We start from the raw sequence: 19,349 nt of genomic DNA on the forward strand, positions 1-19,349 counted from the left end.
TGCTTCTCTAATACATGAAGCTGTCACGTGACCAGGAGGGAGATGTGGTCATGAAACCCAAAATGTACTAACTTCCATTGATGTTCATGCAGTTGATCCCAAGGGAATCCCTGGGTGGCCAAGGGGTGGAAGGAAGAGCTGACGTCCTCCAGCACCATGGAATCTGGCAGCGCACTGTGGACAGAAGCCGCCACCTGCACCTGCAGGTAGGATATGCAGACTTTGGCTTCAGCCTGTAGCAAGTAGGCCTTGGTGACTGTATGAAGCTGGTGGGGGTGCCATGACCCAGAGAATAATAGACAGCTGGATAGGAAGGCTCAGAGCCTGTGAGAGACTCTGTTTCCAGGAGAGCCCAGTGCTAGGCCAGCAAGTGCTGCTTTCATGGTCTATAACCCAGAGCCAAGGAGGGCCGTTTCTTGCATTGGGAGCCCATGGACAATGGACAGATAGCATGGGTGGTCCAGGGATTCCAGGAAGCGGGAGAGGAGGCTGCTACAGCCTTTTGACCTGGGCATGAACAGGTGGTTTTTTCTAAAGCTTTTATTTATGTAGTTAAGGGAGAGCTCTGGCTGGAAGAGGGGCTGAAAGGGAGAGGGAGAAGCAGGCTCCCCACCGAGCAGGGAACCCCCTGCCAGGCTCGATGTCAGGATCCCGAGATCAGGACCTGAGACAAAGACAGACGCTTCACCAACAGAGCTACCCAGTCACCCCCAACAGGTAATTTTCACTTGCACAGATCCTAGCGCCTTTTGTTGAGGGGAGACCCTCCCCCCTCAGCGTGGGCTCAGTGACAAGTAACAGCTGAAATGGGCTTCTGAAACATTTATCAACAAGGAATATGTTGCCTCCAGAACCCAAAAAGTACTGAAAGATGTTGGACTTTTTTTTTTTTTTAAGATTTTTTATTTATTCATTTGTCAGAGAGAGTGAGCACAGGCAGACAGAGAGGCAGGTAGAGGCAGAGGGAGAAGCAGGCTCCCTGCTGAGCAAGGAGCCTGATGTGGGACTCGATCCCAAGACCCTGGGATCATGAGCTGAGCCGAAGGCAGCCGCTTAACCAACTGAGCCACCCAGGCATCCCAAGATGTTGGACTTCTATGTCCTTTTTTCTTTTTAAGGATTTTATTTAGTGACATGATAGAACATGAGAGCGAGAAAGACAGAGAGAGAGAGAGTACAAAGGGCTGGTAGGGGCAGAGGGAGAGGGAGAAGCAGGCTTCCTGCTGATCAGGGAGCCTGATGCAAGGCTTGTTGTCAGACCCTGAGATCAGGACCTGAGCCCAAGGCAGACACTTAACTGACAGAGCCACCCTTGTAGGTCCTTAACAAGTTTGTCAAACAAATATCCTCACAGTAGGATGTCCTGAATGTGATGTCCCATCTAGGTTCCTGGAGAAAGATGAATGCAGTAAGATCCTGCCCACAAAGTTTGCCTGTGATAGCAGAGCAGTTTGGGTGCCCTGTGCATAACAAGGTAAATTGTGTCTCGTTCAAGGTCAAGGCACGTGTGACTGAGAGGATGTTGAAATAGGCACTGAACAGAACATATTGGCCAAATCTATAATAGCAAAATATTCACCATCTTTAAATTTGTTGGGCTCCATCATGGTTTTTCATAATGACTCTGTTTCTTTATTTTAAGGAGAGAGCAGGAGAGAGAGAGAGAGAGCTAGCGAGGAGCAGGGGCAGGGGGTGGTGGCAGGGAGGGAAGGGCAGAGGGAGAGAAAATCCCAAGCGGACTCCACCCTGAGCACATAGCCAGACATGGGACCCGATCTTATGACCCTGAGATCCTGACCCGAGCCAAAAGCTCAACCCACTGAGCCCCCCATGAGTCTCAAGTGTTTTAAGGGTACAGGGGTTTATTTAATCAGGTATGGTAAGACAAGCAGATATACAAGTAACTCTCACAACGCAAGAAGCGTTTGTAGACTCCGTGATCCCGAGAAAGGAGGTCCTGAGAGCCATGGAGGGCCGCCCAGGGCAGCACCAGGGTCAGTCAGGAGAAAGAGGGAGTGAAGGGACAGACAATAGGGGCAAGACCCTTTATTGTGGTTTCCATGGCAAGGGGCGGGTGAGGCCGGGTAAGCACGTTTAAGACTGCCTAGTTTGTGCCATGTCAGTGGGTTCCGGGACACAGTGGTGTCTGTCTGGAGTAGTCTGTCCCTGCCCCTGGGGTGATCAGGGCAGGGGATAGTGGCCCAGAGTAAGAGTTTCTTAGAAGAGGTGGTTGGGGGTAAAGGTTCCGAATTGGTTGCTTTACATGTGAAAGCATTGCCGGTAGGCAAGCTGTTGAGCATCTCTAGGAATCCAGTAAGCCTGCCAGGGACAGTCCCTCCAAAGTCAGCAAGGCCTGAGATGTCAAAGCATTAAATACAGAAGGTAGAATCTATGGTTATTATGCTTGCTATACACAGAACTTGAATTAAGTCCATGAAGGTTAGCCAACCGGTGCATCTTAGCAACATTAGAGTTCATTCAGAACCTATGTTGTTGGGGTGCCTGGGTGTCTCAGTGGGTTAAAGCCTCTGCCTTCGGCTCTGGTCATGATCCCAGGGTCCTGGGATTGAGCCCGGCATTGGGCTCTCTGCTCAGCAGGGAGCCTGCTTCCCCTCCTTCTCTCTCTGCCTGCCTCTCTGCCTGCTTGTGATCTCTGTCTGTCAAATAAATAAATAAAAATCTTTAAAAAAAAAAAAAAGAACCTATGTTGTAGAGGCACAGAAGGCAATCGGCCTCCTTTTAATTTTGCGAATTAAATTATTTTAGTAAATTTTGGATTTCCTTTTTTAAAAAAGATTTTATGTATTCCTTTGAGAGAGAGAGAGAGAGAGAGAGAGCAAGTGTGACAGAGCAGGACCCAGGGGGAGAGGTAGAGGGAGAAGCAGACTGACTCCTTGCCCAGCAGGGAGCTTGACATGGGGCTCTATTCCAGGATCCTGGGATCAAGACCCGAGCTGAAGTCAGATGACTAACCATGTGAGCCACCCAGGTGCCCTTGTAAATGTTGGATTTACAATTGTGTCCAATTTTGAACCTATTTTAAATTAGTCAGTGGGGGGAGGGTTCTGCCTCCTGTATTCAATTTTCTCTCTTCCACTCCTCCTTTGCTTGGGTTTGTGTCTTCCTGGATATACGTGTGGGGTGGGGGAGTGTCTTTTTGCCCTGCTCCTCTTTCTCGGTTTTTTTCTTCCAGAGAGTCTCAAATCAGCATCGTCAGCCTTGGAGCTTCTGTCGTGGCGATGGTTGTATGGTTTCAAGTCTCCTGGCGTAAGTCAAGGTGGGAATTGATCCCCTCAGTGTGCCAAAGGGGTCCCCCGTATGTTTCTCCCATAACCCTGGGGATCAGGATCTTGTACCAAACAGGTTTAGGCAATGGACTGGTCCGTGGAAGAGCACAGGACCCACAGCCTAGTCGTTGATGGAGCAGAACCATCTTCTGCTACAGCCCTACCTTCTCTCAGTGTGGACTGTTTCCCCTGTCCGCTTTTCCCGCTCTACAGCTTCCCTCAGGATAGATTTTCATTTCTAGCCACGTAAAGTCGCGAGTTTTGGTTTCTGTCCCCGTCTAATCACACATGGTGCACACGTTCTGGGTGTTTATGGGGAAAGGGACTGGGTGGGTCAGCCCACAGCTGGCTGTCCTCTTCCCGTGGGAATGCCAGTCCATCTCCCCAGGGTTGGAGTCCACGGCCAGCAAAATCATTCTGTCCATGGCCAGAGTCAGAGCCTCACGTCCCTGGATCACAAGATGAGGCCATCGACGAGCTGGGGAGCAACAACACTACGAGAAAGGCAAGTGTGCTGGTGAGGGGTTTGGCACTGGGAGGGAAGTGGAACACCAGAAGCCCCCCCTCCACTTTTCTGTTTTTCATCAGCTCGTGGACCCTGGGCTGCCATGGATGCGCACCTCAGAACCCTGAGGGCTCAGGAATACACATGGTAACTGGGAGAGGAGAGGCAGGTCAGGAGCCCACCAAGGCCACTCCCATCGCCTGAACCACAGTGACCCAGGAGGCAGCCAGGGAGCCATTCTTACATTTCCCTGGGGTCGGGGCCTCCCTCCTTTCCACCCACGACACAGAGGGTCACCCCCAGGACTGTGCTTGGGGTGGGCTTTCCCCCATAGGATCTGGACGTCAGCATCAAGCACTGGCCCAACACCCAGTCCCTGGAACTCAAGCACACCAGTCAGCATGTTCTGTGGTTGCCAACCTCAGGGGGTAGCCTTGGAGACCAATACAGGCCACATGCAGGTCACATAGATGACACCTCCCCCCAAGATACAGTCAATTCTCACTCATTCTCACCTTGTTGGCAAGGATGGAACATTAGTTTGGAAATGGATGGCGACCTCCATGTGAGATTTCAGAACACGAGCCAACACACAAGCTGGCCAGCGATGGCCAGTTCCCTCCCAGATCGTGACTGTCAACTCTGAAGCCAGTTAGTTAGCGAAGGAGCAGGTCAAGCTGACCCCCACGTCCTCATTTAACATAGGGACAGCCTGTTTGTGATGCCACTTGTTTTAATCACCTTCTCCTCAGGTACCCAATGAGAGAGTTTCCTGCTCCAGACTTGTGGGGATGCCCTGACTCCCGACATGTGTGATTGACAACAGTTTACCAGTCACATATGCTCACACTTCAGGGGAGGAGGATACCACACACCGTGCAGGACTGCACAGAGATCACACGTGAGAACAGAGAGAACCAGCAGGGCCTTGGAAGGCAAGACTTGCTTGAAACAAGAGGGTGTGGCAAGTCCTGGTTCCCATGGGAGGGTGTGAGTAGCTTCCTTGGAGAACTGAGTGGGCTTCTAGGGAACTGAACGCTGCTCCCCAAAAACCAATAGGCACTATGGCTAGTCCCCGTGATGAGAAGGGTGTTTGGTTACGAGACCTCGCCTGTGAGGGAAGAGGGAGAGGAGAACATGCATGATGCCATTTGAGTCCCTCCTTGACCTTCCAGGTGTCAAGACAGCCCTTAATACGGAATCTTATTTCAGGCCTTATGCCACAAGAGGGTATGACAAAGTCATTCTTCTTAGAACTAATAATGGAATTTCACAATGAAACAGTATACAGGATAAACACGTAAAGGTAAGTTGTATTGCTCTATGCTAGCAATGAATATGTAGGCTCCACCATCAAACACACGTTCACAATTACTCGTACAAAGAAACTACTTCAGGATAAATCTAACAGTGCCTGTCCAGACATCACATGCTGAAAGCTATTTAGCACTGTTATAGGAAGTCAAAGATATAAATAAATGGAGAGATATACCATGTTTGTGATTTGGAAGACTAAGCATCGCCATGATGTCAATTGTCCCCAGATTGATAGAGAGATTTAATGCCATTCCTATCAAAATCCTGTCAGCTTCGTTTGTTTTTGTAGAGATAGAAAAAAAATTCTAAAATATTCTAAAATGAAAGACAATGGAATTAGAGTAGTTTCAAAAAGAATTTTGAAAATAATACTAATGTGGGAACACAGTCTACGGAGTTTCAGAATTTATTAGTAGTTATAATGAGGAAGCCTGTGTGGTATTTGCAGAAGAACAGACACATAGAACATAATAGCGGAAAGAGCTCAGAAACAGTCCCCACAAATATGCCCATCTGATTTTTTTTTTAAAGATTTTATTTATTTATTTGACAGAAATCACAAGTAGGCAGAGAGAGGGAGAAGCAGGCTCCCTGCTGAGCAGAGAGCCCCATGCGGGGCTTGATCCCAGGACCCTGAAATCATGACCTCAGCGGAAGGCAGAGGCTTAACCCTCTGAGCCACCCGGGTGCCCCGCCTATCTGATTGAAAAGCGTGCTAAAGAAATTCCATGGGAGAAAGCTGGGTTTTGTACTGACTACAGCCATCTAAAGCTTGTGATGAGCTCAGAGAAGCCAAACTCAGAAAACAGCAGCAGCAGAGAAGGAAGGCGGTGGTTTGACCCAGGTCCTACCAGGTGGGAATGGGAAAGGAGAGCGTGTGTGCCCAGGGTTCCGTGGGCGGGGCCCAGAGAGCTATCCAATGATGCATTCCGAAGGCCGAGGGAGCGGGGAAATTGTCCAATCAGCGTGTGGGCATAGCACCAATGAGCGGGAAGGATAGCTGATGTGGGCGGGTCACTGAGACCAACTGCCGCTTTGCAGCCTTCTGTGAGCCTTGCCTGGCTCTCTGGATCCTGCTTCCTTGGCCCTGTGGGCGCAGCACCTCAGAACCTCCAGACCCATGGCCACTGGACTGAGGACGCCCTCTTTCACCTCCTGTACTTCCTCCTCAAGGTCGACGCAGAGGACGAGGGAGTGAGCGGCCCTTGGGAAGATGCTTCTCTGCGCAGAGGTACCTGTAGGCTTGGTGTCAGGGCCCCGTGTCCCCGGGGGCTGGGGCCTCGCTGGGAGGCGGGCCTGTGTCTCAGGAATACACTGGTTTGCCAAAAGGTCGCTGTCAGCTCGTGAGCCCCTCGTTTCGCAGCTGTGAAGAACCCAGAACGGGGCTTCCTTTATGGAGCTGCTAATTATGTCCCCTGTGCTGTGCGTGGGGGCCTGGAGAAAGCGGGAGTGGAAATGCGGCCTGAACCAGGCAGATGGGGTTTCAGCCTTGTTGGGGCTCGAGTCCTGCTGGAAGACCGATGTGAAGCCAGTAAGTGTAGTGTTGACGTGGGAGAAGTTCCGTTCTCCCTCTTGAGTAGGTTACATTCCACTATGGGTTGTCAGGATCCCCACCGTGCACCTGCGATCAGGCCAGTCGGGTGTGTGTGTGTGTGTGTGTGTGTGTGTGTGTGTGTGTGTGTGTGTGTGCAGGGGGAATGGCCTTCCTTTTGGGTGGGTTGTGGGTATCAGTGATTGGAATACATGATAAATAGGACTGACAGGATGTGTGAGGGACTCCCCACCTGGCTGGAAAAGACAGGAAGGAAATAATGACCCGTGAAATTCATCATTACTGTTTTGCATTGAGTGCTGAGAAATACAGGGTGCCTTAGAGTTTGTAATTTCCTGAATAATGTTTAAGCTGAGACCAGGAGGCTAAGAAATCAAGGCGGATGTGGGAAGGTGTTCAGTTAGAGCAGGGAAGGAGTGTGAACTGTTGAAGGAATTGAGAGAATGTCCTTGAAGCTGGGGCCACTTGGGGACTGTAGGGTGGGGAAAACCAAGGTTTGGGGTGAAGACTTGTACTTTTTGTAGGGTCTTGGAAACTAATCGTAGTGATTTAAAACATGGGTTCCAGACCCAAGCAGATCCTAGCTCTGCCTCTTACGGGCCGTGTTGCTAAAGCATTGGACGTCTCAGTTTCCCGATGGGAGAAATGGGATGGTAGTAATCCCACTTCATAGATGATTATAAAAATGAAATGATATTTAACATTAAGAAAACACTTAGCGCCATGTCTGACATGTAGTAGGTGTCAGTGGTGGTTGGTTCAAGAAATCAATAAATACGTAGATAAGTTTTGAAGACGTGGAGGCTCTGTGGTGACATTTGTGAACTTAAATGGATTCCCCCCAACTTCATTTCTCCTCCAGCGTTCAGGTGCTGTTGACCACATGTGTCACACTGTTGAATTAGACATAATTTTTCTCAAATGAACAGTTATTTGTCCGGAGAATCTGCAGTGCCATTGAAATGACGAGAGGGAAATAAAATGCTTTTCAGTACCAAGTCCCAATTAGGTGTATTTAAAATTTCCTGATACATTGATTTATTTAGTATTTGTTGGTAACCGTTTGTGCGAACTTACTTACTTAAAGTAAATTGATTGTAGAGTAACTGAAACCCAGAATAAGGACAGAGAAGTAGTATAAGTAGAGCTTGGCTTTTCTTGACTCTGTATGGGATAGGTTTTTTGTTCTGTTTTGTTTTTGTTTTCAGGTAGGAAACATCTTTATTATTGGCCTTGATTCATTCATCATATAATGTCCAACATGGATTACGTATCCAGACAATCTCCCTGGCACATTACTACGCTGGCCCCTCTAGTCCAGAAGCCAGGCTGTCCCCCGAGGGAAGCCAACCCCACCGGCCCCAAAAGTTCATGCTTGGGGTGCTGAGCGCCAGGCTCTCCCAGGAATGGGCCCCTCGGTCCCTGGCCCTCTATTCTGGGCAGGAGTTCTGGGGAGGCCGAGGCTGGAGCCTGGCCTGGACAATCACTCTCTTTGGTTTCGTGACCATTAAAAACAACAACAACAACAAACAAACAGAGGAGACAAACGTTTCACAGTCTTTAAAAAAAAAAATAGAAACGTTTCACAGTCTTTAAAAAAAAATAGGAGTCTGAGGAGAGAAGCCAAGGTCCTCCGCTTGGGAGCCCTGCATGAGGCCGAAGCATCCGTGTCCCTTGAGGTGTGCTGACCCAGCCATGGCGTGGCCGGCCCGGCGAAGTCACTGGCCAGAGCTGTAGGGCCAATTGAAGGTACTTGCTGACAGCAGCATGTCTCGGATCAGCGTCTGGGTGGGCGTCTTGCCCACCAGGCGCAAGAAGAACAGCTGGGAGATGAGGGAGGCTGGGAGGGAGTGCAGGGCCAGGAGTCGTGGACGCCCCAAGTGCTGGGGCCTGGACGGGTACTGGGCCTGCACATACTCTCTGAGGGCCACCTGTGCCTTCTCCTGCAGGCTTTCCACATGCCCTGGGTTGGAGAGGCCACAAGCCTCAGGGGTGAAGAGCGGGATGGCCTTGAGGCAGCCAAGTCGACCTGCAGGCGGCCCAGCTTGTCCACCTGCTCCTGGACGGCGCTCACCTGCTCCGTGAAGGCCATGGCGCGCTCGTGGCCACGGGCCCGGCGTGCAGACGGGCGGCGGCCAGGAGGTGCGCCCTGTGCAGGGACAGTGCCCCCTGCGCCTCGTTCAGCTGGAAGAGCTCCCTGCAGCCGAGGCGCAGCAGCGCCACCTGGCCAGCCACAGGCAGCTCTGGGAAGAAGGGGGCATGGGGAGCCCACTCCACGGTGCTGAAGAGCGGCTGAGCGGCCAGCTCTCACACGTTGTCGGTGCCCAGCACCGCGCCCGCGCCAAAGCGCCTGGACACCCCGCGGTAGGGCTCGGCTTGCAGCAGCTGCCCCGGGCAGTCGTCTCCGCCTGCGGCCACCATCGCCCAGCTACGGGGACTGCCAGAGGAGGCCGCCACGGTGCCAGGCAGCGAGTGCGGGATGTGGCCGCGCTGCACCGCCTCCTTCCTCGTGCCCACCCGAAGCACTTTTTCAGGCGGCAGTATTGGCACAGGTGATGCGGGTCGATCTGGCAGTCACGGTTGGACCCGCCGGTGCAGCTGCGGTTGCTGTGGGTGCTCCGCTTGAAGAAGCTCTTGCAGCCCTCACAGGTGAAGATGCTGTAGTGCTTGCTGCTGGACATGTCCCCACACACCATGCAGTCCACCTGCAGCCGGACTGCTCTTCTTCGCCAGGCTCAGTGTCGCTGGCAGTGCCCCAGGGTGAGGCCGAGGAGGCCGCTGGGGGCCTCCAAGGCCCCGGGGCCAGCGCTTTGGAGCTACCGCCCCTCTGTGGCCGCACCTTCCCTGCGGGGGCCTCAGGCAGGGCCCCAGCCTCGCTTGCCCTCTCCACCGCCCACCCTGGGATCCGGCCTTGCGCTGCAGCCGGTTTTCTCTGGGATAGTTCTTATAATTTTTCTGTTCTTCTCTGTCTCAGTTTCCAATGCCTTCCTGTGTCTGCAGCCTAAACATTGTAGGGGGAAGTTTGGGTTTGGAATTGCAGAGACTAAATAGTTGTACCCAACCCAGTGCAAACCCGAAAAGCATGAAGGACTTTTTTTTTTTTTTTTAAGATTTTATTCATTTGACAGAGAGAGATCACAAGTAGGCAGAGAGGCAGGCAGAGAGATGGGGAGGCAGGCTTCCTGCTGAGCAGAGAGCCCTATGCAGAGCTCCATGCAGAGCTTGATCCCAGGATCCTGCGATCATGACCTCAGGCGAAGGCAGAGGCTTTAACCCACTGAGCCACCCAGGTGCCCCCTGTGGGGATTTTTTAAAGAAAAGACAGATGCTTATGTCCTACCCTAGACTCACGGAGTCAGAGCCCTCTGGGATAGGCCCCAGGGTACAAGGACCAAGCATGTTTACCATCTAGATGCATGTCTTGAGAGCTTTTTTGGCACTGGGCTTTCCATTATCTGAAAAAACATTCAGCGAGTTTGGGAGAACCCATAAATTAACGTTTGATGACAATTAGCAGGGCTCTGCCCTTCAGGTTCTGGGATATCGTGATCTGCATGTTTGCTGTGATGTGTTACACCCTTAGCTCTTGTCAGAAAGTTATGGATTGGGGTGCCTGGGTGTCTCAGTGGGTTAAAGCCTCTGCCTTCGGCTCAGGTCATGATCCCAGGGTCCTGGGATTGAGCCCCGCATCGGGCTCTCTGCTCAGCAGGGAGCCTGCTTCCTCCTCTCTCTCTGCCTGCCTCTCTGCCTACTTGTGATCTCTCTCTGTCTGTCAAATAAATAAATTAAATCTTAAAAAAATAAAATAAAGTAAATTAAAAATTTTTTTAAAAAGTTATGGACTGTTTTTTTGTTTTGTTTTCAAATGTTATGTATTTAACAGAGAACGAGCCAGAGAGCATAAGCAGGGGAACAGCAGAGGGAGAGGGAGAAGCAGGCTCCCCGCTGAGCAGGGAGCCCAACGAGAGGCTGGATCCCAGGACCCTGAGATCATGACCTGAGCTGATATCAAGAGTCAGATGCTTAGCCAAACGGAGCCACCCAGGCACCCTTACAGGACCTGATGTCTTAGGAAAATAAATGGCAAGGCTAAAGAAAGAGGAGGGAAAAAGTGAGGCCTGTAATTAAAAGAGGCTTGTGAGAACTGTTAACCAATGGCAAGCTATGGGTCTTATTGTCACTCAGGATTTAACAAATACAGAGAGTCAAAATACTTACGAGATAATCAGATCAATTTGCACTGTGACTTGACATGTCATGATATTGAGAAATTATTTTGAAATGTTTAAAGAGTGATGATCGTTTTGTAGGTATATCTATGTGTGTGTCCATCAAGGGCAGTTTTGTTCCCTGGGAGATGTTTGGCAACGTCTAGGACATATTCGGTGGTCAGAAGCAGGAGTGAGGAAGAGGCTCTCCGCATCTGGTGTGTGGAGACCAGGGGTGCTGCTAAGCATCGTAGTATGCTCAGGACAGGGCCCTCAGCAAAGAACGATGGGGCCCAAGATGTGGGGAATGCCAAGGTTGGGAAACCCTGTTCTGGAGACACATGTTGAAGTAGCTGTGGGTCAAATGATAGGATGAAGATACTTGCTTCAAGGGGTGCCTGGGTGGCTCAGTGGGTTGAACCACTTCCTTTGGCTCGGGTCATGATCTTGGGATCCTAGGATCGAGTCCCGAGTCGGTCTTTCTGCTCGGCGGGGAGCCTGCTTCCCTCTTTCTCTCTCTGCCTGCCTCTCTGCCTACTTGTGATCTCTCTCGGTCAAATAAACAAATAAAATCTGTTAAAAAAAAAAAGATCTTTGCTTCAAAATGTTATGGGGGCTGTGGGGATGGGCTGCGTGTTGAGAATTATTTAAGTTAGTGATGGGAGTTCCTTATACCATTCTCTGTACTTGGGTGTGTGTATGTGTATCTATCTGTATGTTTGTATCGTGTGTGTGTGCGTGTGTGCGTGTAGTGTGTGTGTGTATTATATACAACTGTAAATTTCCATAACAGAAGCTCACAAGCTTGCTACGGGGGACATAGAGACTGTTCTCGTGGCGCCTGGGGCCAGCAGGTGGGGAGGGTGGACAAGCTGAGACGGTGGGTTCGCAGGAGCAGCAGCAGTGGCGTCCTTACCGGGCTCGGTCTGCAGCGGAATGTTGGTGGTGTCTGGCTGTCGAGCTTCTCTTTATGCCTGTTGTTTTTTTTCAGGTTTTGTCTTGTTCTTTTGCCTTCCTAATAGCCTTTCAATAATTTCTTTTTCTATTAAATTCAGTCAGAATCAGTTTCTGTGAAGCAAGAATTCTGCCTTACACAAGAACAGGGTGAAGCCGATGTGTAGAGAAACGGTGATCTGACAGATTGTGGCAGGAGACAGAGGAATCAGGAGACAAAGATATATAAAAATATATATGTCATTTATATATCTAACAACTAAAATTTACAGAGTGTCTATAGTGTATATATTTTTATATGCACATATATATGTATATAATATTTGAGAGCAAGAGAATGTCATGGCTTCTGTTTTTCTTGTTCTTAACTTCTGTCCCTCTCGAGACCACAGTTTAATTCTTCCTCAGGGATATTATGAGATACCCCATATTTCTTTCTTTCTTTTTTAAAAGATTTTATTTATTATTTGGCACAGAGAGAGAGATCACAAGTAGGCAGAGAGGCAGGCGCAGAGAGAAGGGGAAGCAGGCTTCCCGCCAAGCGAAGAGTCCAGTATGGGGCTCGATCCCAGGACCCTGAGACCATGACCTAAGCCAAAGGCAGAGGCTGAACCCACTGAGCCACCCTGGTGCACCCCCACCCATTTCTTTAAATAAGAAACTCTCCTTTCTACTTAAATAAATGCAAATGATCTTCTGTCACCTACAACCCAGAGAAGCTCAGCATAGTTTAGATGATGACGTGCACACCTGACCACCTTTTTGCTATACATGCTTTTGCTCACTGCTGTGCAGAGGTTCCACAAATGTCTGTTTAATGGGCACATGATTGTCATTTGGCTCCAGACAAGGAAGGAATGTGCCATGGAGTAGGTCATGGTTAGACATAGACCATGGATTAGCTTCCCACTTCCCTGACCTCTAAAACTCAGCCCTTGCTTCCTTGCAGCCCATCTGCCCCCCAAATCATCACAAACATTGACCTGCCGGGATATATGATGGGGTTGAGAAGGAGGAAAGGCATAAGGGGAGCAAGGATATATCCCATATCTTCTCACATATTCACAGTGTGTTCCTTCCAGGTTTTCCTGAAGATTCATCACCACGCTAGGTGGTAGGTACTGTCATTCCCATTCCCACTTTAATTTTAGGTGATGAGACTACAGGGGAGAAAGGGGATGAAGTAAAGTGCCCCTGACACACAGCTACAAGAGCGTCAGTGGTACCATATCGTCCTTCCTCCTGTTGGTTCTTGCAGTTGTTTCACGATTCCATTTCAGCAGGTGGGGAAACAGGCTCGAGGATACCCAAGGAGCCACAGTGAAAAAGAGGTAGCGATGGATTTTGACCTCAGGTCTGTGGTCTTTAACCCTCGGCTACCTCCAGTATACAAACAGCATCCTTGTTTCTCCGAGTGTGAACCAGCAGCATCTGCCATCACCTGAAAATTTTAAAACGTGGCTTTCTAGGACCCACTGAGATCCACTGAGTCGGGGCTGCATTGCCACTCCACCTCCGGGCCATTACGGGGACTCTGACGTTCGAGAAGCAGCGGTCTGCAGAGTTCATCCGGGCTGTGAAGGACACTCGCTGTGGGCAGAGGCACTGTGACAGCCCGTCTCCCAGGCCGGCCCCAGCCATCCCTTCCCTCTCCCTGTGTATGTGCCACTCCTCACACCAAGGGTTGGAGCTTGTGTCCCTTGAATCTGTACTGATCCATGACTGGCTTTAGCCCTCAGAAGGCACCGAAAATGATGTCCCGGGATTTCTGAGCAGTTTCTGCTTCTTGCCTCTCAGATTCCAGATGCCATGCTGTGAGAAGCTCAGGCTGCATTGAAAAGACACGGGGGTGAGACGTGAGGCACTCCGCTTGACGGTCCCATGCGAGCATCCACCTGACCGCAGCTGCTGGCCACGTGAGTAAACCATCGTAGATGGTCCATCGGAGTTGTGCCACGCAGATATCTGCATCCCCGGTGGACACCGTATAGAGCAGAAGAATTGCCCAAACCTAGTCAGTTCACAGCATCAGGGGAGGTAGTGCAATGGTTGTTGATTTAAGCCACTAAGTCTCGAGCATCAGTACCTAACTGAAAGAGAAATCAGTACCTGGACGTAGGGCACAGAGGTCACCTAAAGGTAAATCAGGTAGCAATGGCTTTGGAACCAGGCGTCAGCTGGCGGCCAGAGCACCTCAGGGGGATTGTAAATGGAGGCGGGAAGGGCAGGGAGAACATTGGTCTTGGAGGCAGGAGAAAATGGGACTCGAAGAATGAACTGCCAGAACCATTAGCAGAATGTGCCCCGCAGGAACCCGGAGGTGGAAAGAGTACCTCATGAACCGTCAGTCTGGTCAAGGACATTTCCAAGTCAAACGGTGAAAGTGCCAACTACTTTTTTAAAGATTTTATTTATTTGAGAAGGAGAGAGACAGTGAGAGAGAGCATGAGATGGGAGAAGGTCAGAGGGAGAAGCAGACTCCCTGCGAAGCTCGGAGCCCGATGCGGGACTTGATCCGGGGACCATGACCCGAGCCGAAGGCAGCTGCCCAAACAACTGAGCCACCCAGGCTCCCATGCCAACTAATTTTATTAGCTCAGAGAAAATTATTTTTATTAATTGAATTGGAATAAAGTTAAAATGTAATAAAATTTTTCAATTGCACTAGGAATGAGATTGAGCCGACACATGGTTTGGATGTGTTAGCTATATTTTGGAAATCCACATTCGATCTATAAATGCATAACTATTAACATTAAAAAGATGTTACTGCCCTTCAAAATCATCTTAGTTGCAGCATCTCAGGGTACCATGTTATTAATGATGAGGTCTGTCCAGACCATTTTAAGAAGGGAAATAACCACCGTTAATGTTCCTTTCCAATTTCTTTTTCCCTCTCCTCCTCATTTCTGTTCCCTTCCTTTCCCCTCCCTTCCTCTTGCTCATTCTCTCCCTCTCTTTCTTCCCTCTCTCCCCTCTCTGCGTCTTTCTGTTATGTAATAATATGATAGGGAGCAAAGTGTCACGTCCTAGGTTTTTCACTTATTGTTGCATTTTAAACATTTCCTTGTGGCCTTAAGGAGTCTCTGAAAACATGTTTCTCAGCGGCTGAGCAGATGGTTTAAGATGATTGTTCCTGCAAGCTGTCTCAAGTCCTTCTGGGAAGTAGGTGGTGTGTAATGCAGAAATGATCAATGAAAAGCAAGTTCTCAATTTTACTCTGAGCCTCTAAAGTGCAGTAGCTCTTGGTGGATCTGTCTCTCCAAAACCACAGAAATAGAAGGGATGGTGACAGGGACCAAACAGGAGCCACATGGTGGAAGACTGTTGACGTGGGGCTTCATGCCAGGTTCTGCCCAGTGTCTGCCCATGTGACCTCAGATGAGGGTGCCTAGACCAGCGAAGGTTCAAGGTCCCCTTTAGTTCCACCTCTGATTTCTGACACAAATCGAGTGTCACAAAACCTCGCAGGTGGAAAAAGGCCTCATTTCAGGGGCTTCCCACCTCTTGCATCGCACCCTGGTGCCAGGCGCCATCCTTCCTCCCTGACAGCCACAGTCCCCTTGCTTCCTTGGTCTCCTTTGGCCGCTCTTACCCTCCATCTATTCACAAGGCAGCCAGAGTGATCTGGTAAAGACTGTGTCAGACAGTCACACTCATCTTACTCCTCCTTGTCATGGAGCACGAGGCCCCACATGATCAGGTGCCCCACCCCCTCTCTGAGCTCACCTCCTGCCTCTGCCTTGCTCACGCTACCCCGTCCAGCTGCGCCAACTGTGCTCCCACTCAGGAGCCTTTAGTCCTGCTGTTCCCGCTGCTCGGAATGGGAAGGGACTGGCTGTGCCTCTCCCCGCTGAGGCTGGAGTATCGTCCGGCCTAGTCTGACAAGTAAGACCCTGTCTCCACCTGGTAGACAGAGGAGGAGAACGTGGAGAGAAAGCACTGCCAGGAGCGGTCCGCTGGCATCTCTTGCGTAAAGCAGAAGAAAGCGCGTTTGCCTTTCAGTGTAGTGACCTGCAGCTACACTTGGCCCAGTGAAGATCAGCTGAGCCATTTGTGTGCTTCCGGGGTTGGGTACACACAGATAGATGATGGGTACAGAAGGGCAGGATTTCTCTTCTCCCTTGAGGAAGAGTCCAGAAATGTGAGCAGAGCAGGGAAGAAACACTGTCATGGGAAACAGTACCTAGATTTGTTCTTCTCCATGATTGCATTAGAAGGCTAAGCCACAGGTCAGTTGGAGTATAGTTCTCCTCCTTGGGGGAGGTGGAGTGGCAGACCTAGGTAATTCTGCTGGTACTTTCAGGAGAATTCCCTCCTAACACATCCTTGGGTGTTTTTCTGGAATCGCTTGAATGGGTGGTTCAGCTTTTGCCCACCAGGATTCTCTGAAATGGCTCGTGACGACTCATTCATTCAGCGAAGGCTCTCTGCATGAAGAGGCTGGAAATGTACTGTCTGTTCCAATGCCCGCCTCAGACTATACCCAGTGATACTGTCCAGCCTAGGTTTCTTGTGATCCTGCTCTGTTCCAAATGGAAATCATGTGATGGCTCCCTAGGTAACTTGCTTTTTCCTTCCACAATAGGAAGAAGTTAAAACCTGACATTCTCCTCTTCCCAATTTTTATACTTCTTTGTCTTAGTCCAGGTAGTTTAATCTGACTTTGGGAATCACAGTGGTAATAGTAGGAGTAGTAGGAGTAGTAGTAGTACTACCCCCACCCCACCACCACTACTACTGGTAGTAGTAATGATTTCTATCATTTGTTGATCACTTAATATGAGCCAATGACTGTTCTAAGAACTTCAGATTTTATTTACTTATCCATTTTAGAGAGAGAGAGGTAGAGCGCGGGTGGTGGGAGAGGGGAGGGAGGGAGAGAATCCCCAGCAGACACCACGTGAGCACTGAGCCCAGTGTGGGGCTCGATCTCACAACCATGAGTTCATGGTCTGAGCTGAAACCAAGAGTGGGATACTTACCGAAGTGAACCACCCAGGTGCTCCTGTTCTAAGAAATTTAAATAGTAATTTATTGAATGCTCACAACCATCCTATGAAGTTGGTGCTCTTATTATCTTATTCCCATTATATAGATGAGGAAATTAAAGCAGAGAAGGTTGACGTGACTTGACCAAGAGCACGTAGAGGTTGTCTCTTGAATCCACACTTTTTTTTTTTTTTAAGATATATTTTGTATGGAGAGCGTGAGCAGGTGGGAGGAGGTTTAGATGGAGACACCCTGCTGAGCATGGAGTCCAACACAGGGCTTGACCCCAGCACCCTGAGTTCATGACCTGAGTTGAAACCAAGAGTGAGATGCTTCACCAACTGAGTTAGCCAGGAACTCCATCGAACACACACTGTTAAGCAGTAGGCTTCATGAATGTCTCTGTTGATGGGGGTCACATAACAGACATAGTGTTATCTGGGGAAGGAGGACACATGGAAATTAGGAAAAAGAAGAAAATCTCCATAGTTTATGGGTTGTTAGGATGCTAGGTCACTTTATACCACTTGTGTAGAATTGAAGAAAGAAGAATTTAAACTCCGTTGGAGAAAATCTCCCATGTAGAGGTTGTGACCCTGTGCCCTACTCATTCTGGGGGAAAAATCCATCTCCGTGTTGGTGTCTGCCTCCTATTCCATGTGTGGGATTTGTCTAAATTACTTGTGCTGGTCTTTCCACCACGTTTGTGTGTGTTCTGAGGGAGTGTGTCCAGTCTCCTGGTGTTGCTTGAGGTTTTCTTCTTCCCGTTATAGTCCTGCCTATTTTCCTTAATGATTTTATTTATCTATTTGTCAGAGAGAGAGCGCATGCACACACACACAAGCAGGGAGAGGGAGAGGTGGGCTCCCTGCTGAGCAAGGAGCCCGATGTGGGACTCTATCCCAGGACCCTGGGGTCATGACCTGAGGCGAAGGTAGCCCCTTAAATGACAGAGGCACCCAGGCGTCCCTACAGTCCTTCCTATTTAAAGGCTCCAATGCCCATTTCCCTTTGTGTCTGTTGAAAAAACCTCCCTCCCCGCACTTCTCCCTCAGCTATAGGCACTGTCTTTGAACAACTCTCTAAGCAGGGCTTGATGACTTCCATTCTCCAAGGGCCCTGTTGCGTTTGTTTGTCTCTATTTTTCCATCTTCAGCTTTATATCAGGGGTTTGGGTGAATTCGGGGAACGATGATCACTGGATGGGAAATATAGCCAACTGGCTTTCGGGGAATTGCTTGAGGTTCAGTTGGTGTTTGGTGTACTGGTTTGTCTGGGTATTGGCCTGATTGTGTATCTCTTAGCTCATCAACTCTTGTTCTTTCTCCTTTGGAAGGAAAGAAAGAAGAAAAGAAAGGAAGAAGAACAAAAAGAAAAGAGGGAAGAAAGGGAGGAATGAAGTAGGGAGAAAGGAAGGACCATCATTCCTGAGGTAAAACTAATTAACTGACTTAGCTGAGCTTCGAAGGTGTCACATGGACGTAGACCATTCCTGGCGCATGAAAAATCTTGGCCCTTGTGCTCAGGAGAACCTTTTCTCCCAGTTCATTCTTCCTTTCTCCTTTGCTTTGCCACTGTCCATATCCAACCGCCAGGCCAAAATGTGCTTCTGAACGTTCTGAGTCTCTGAGAAAACCTGGTGGTGGACGTATGTTCTTAGAGTTTTCCCTTCGCCACAAGCCAAGAAATCAAGGGTCTGCAAAATGCTTCCCAAACAATTAGAATGGGAAGGGCTCAGTGATGATGGTGGTGGTGGTAGTGGTGGTGGTGGTGTCAACATTAAATGATATTAAACACCTCTCTATAGACCTCCATTCATGAACCAGCCTGTATGCTCAGCCCTGTGGGTCCAGAATTGTGTTAGAACAACTACTGTTTATTTCTTTATTTTTACTGATGTATATTTGACATGGAACATTGTGTCAGTTTAAGGTGACTTGATACTTTTGTATTGCAATACAGTTGTCATTGTACTGCTAGCTAACACCTCTATTACGTTACATAATTCTTATTTCTTCTAGTGTTCAGAGCAATTAAGATCTAGTCTCTCAGCAGGTTTAATGGTTCTGATACCATTGTTGACTATAATCACCATACTGTGTATTAGGTCTCCAGGACTTATCTATCTTTCAGGTACACTATGTGCCTTCAACAACACCTCTCCCATTTCCCCGCCCCCAGCCCTTGGTAACCACCACTTCACTCTGTTTTTACAAGTTAGTTTTTTTTTTTTTAGATGCTACATAGAGGGGTACCATTCAGGGGCACCTGGGTGGCTCAGTCAGTTAAGGTTCTAACTCTTGATTTCAGCTCAGGCCATCATCAGGGTTCTGAGATCAAGCCCTGCATTGGGCTCCAAGCTCCATGTGGAATCTGCTTGAGATTCTCTCCCTCCCTCTCCCTCTTTCTGTCTCTAAATAAGTAAATAAAGTCTTAAAAATAGAGGTCCCGTATGGTGTTTGTCTTCGTCTGTCTGACCTTAGTTAGCACGATGTCCTCAAGATCTTCCTTGTTGTTGTAAATGGCAGCATTTC

At 49.3% G+C, this 19,349-nt stretch overlaps 1 long non-coding RNA gene and 1 pseudogene across 3 annotated transcripts; one reads left to right on the forward strand and one right to left on the reverse strand.

The window, feature by feature from the left end:
- The first annotated feature begins 90 nt into the window (after positions 1–90).
- LOC308359860 lies at positions 91–8,223 on the forward strand. 2 transcript variants are annotated; one of them, XR_013968467.1, is made up of 8 exons: positions 91–206; positions 2,933–3,277; positions 3,663–3,792; positions 3,876–3,939; positions 4,545–4,727; positions 5,871–5,963; positions 6,151–6,340; positions 7,870–8,223. It is a non-coding gene; the product is annotated as an uncharacterized lncRNA (long non-coding RNA). The 2 variants fall into 2 exon arrangements; XR_013968468.1 differs by lacking the exons at positions 3,876–3,939; positions 5,871–5,963 and adding an exon at positions 5,005–5,098 and having other exon boundaries at positions 3,676–3,792.
- A 6-nt stretch (positions 8,224–8,229) lies between these two features.
- LOC308359834 (nuclear receptor subfamily 2 group F member 6-like) lies at positions 8,230–10,079 on the reverse strand (annotated as a pseudogene). Its single transcript has 2 exons — positions 10,067–10,079; positions 8,230–9,604 (listed from the first exon to the last, which is right to left on the reverse strand). The product of its transcript is annotated as a nuclear receptor subfamily 2 group F member 6-like (transcript).
- Positions 10,080–19,349: the final 9,270 nt, after the last annotated feature.

This window comes from Martes martes (assembly GCF_963455335.1).
Source record: "Martes martes genome assembly, contig: SUPER_18_unloc_1, whole genome shotgun sequence".
Classification (NCBI taxonomy): Eukaryota; Metazoa; Chordata; class Mammalia; order Carnivora; family Mustelidae; genus Martes; species Martes martes.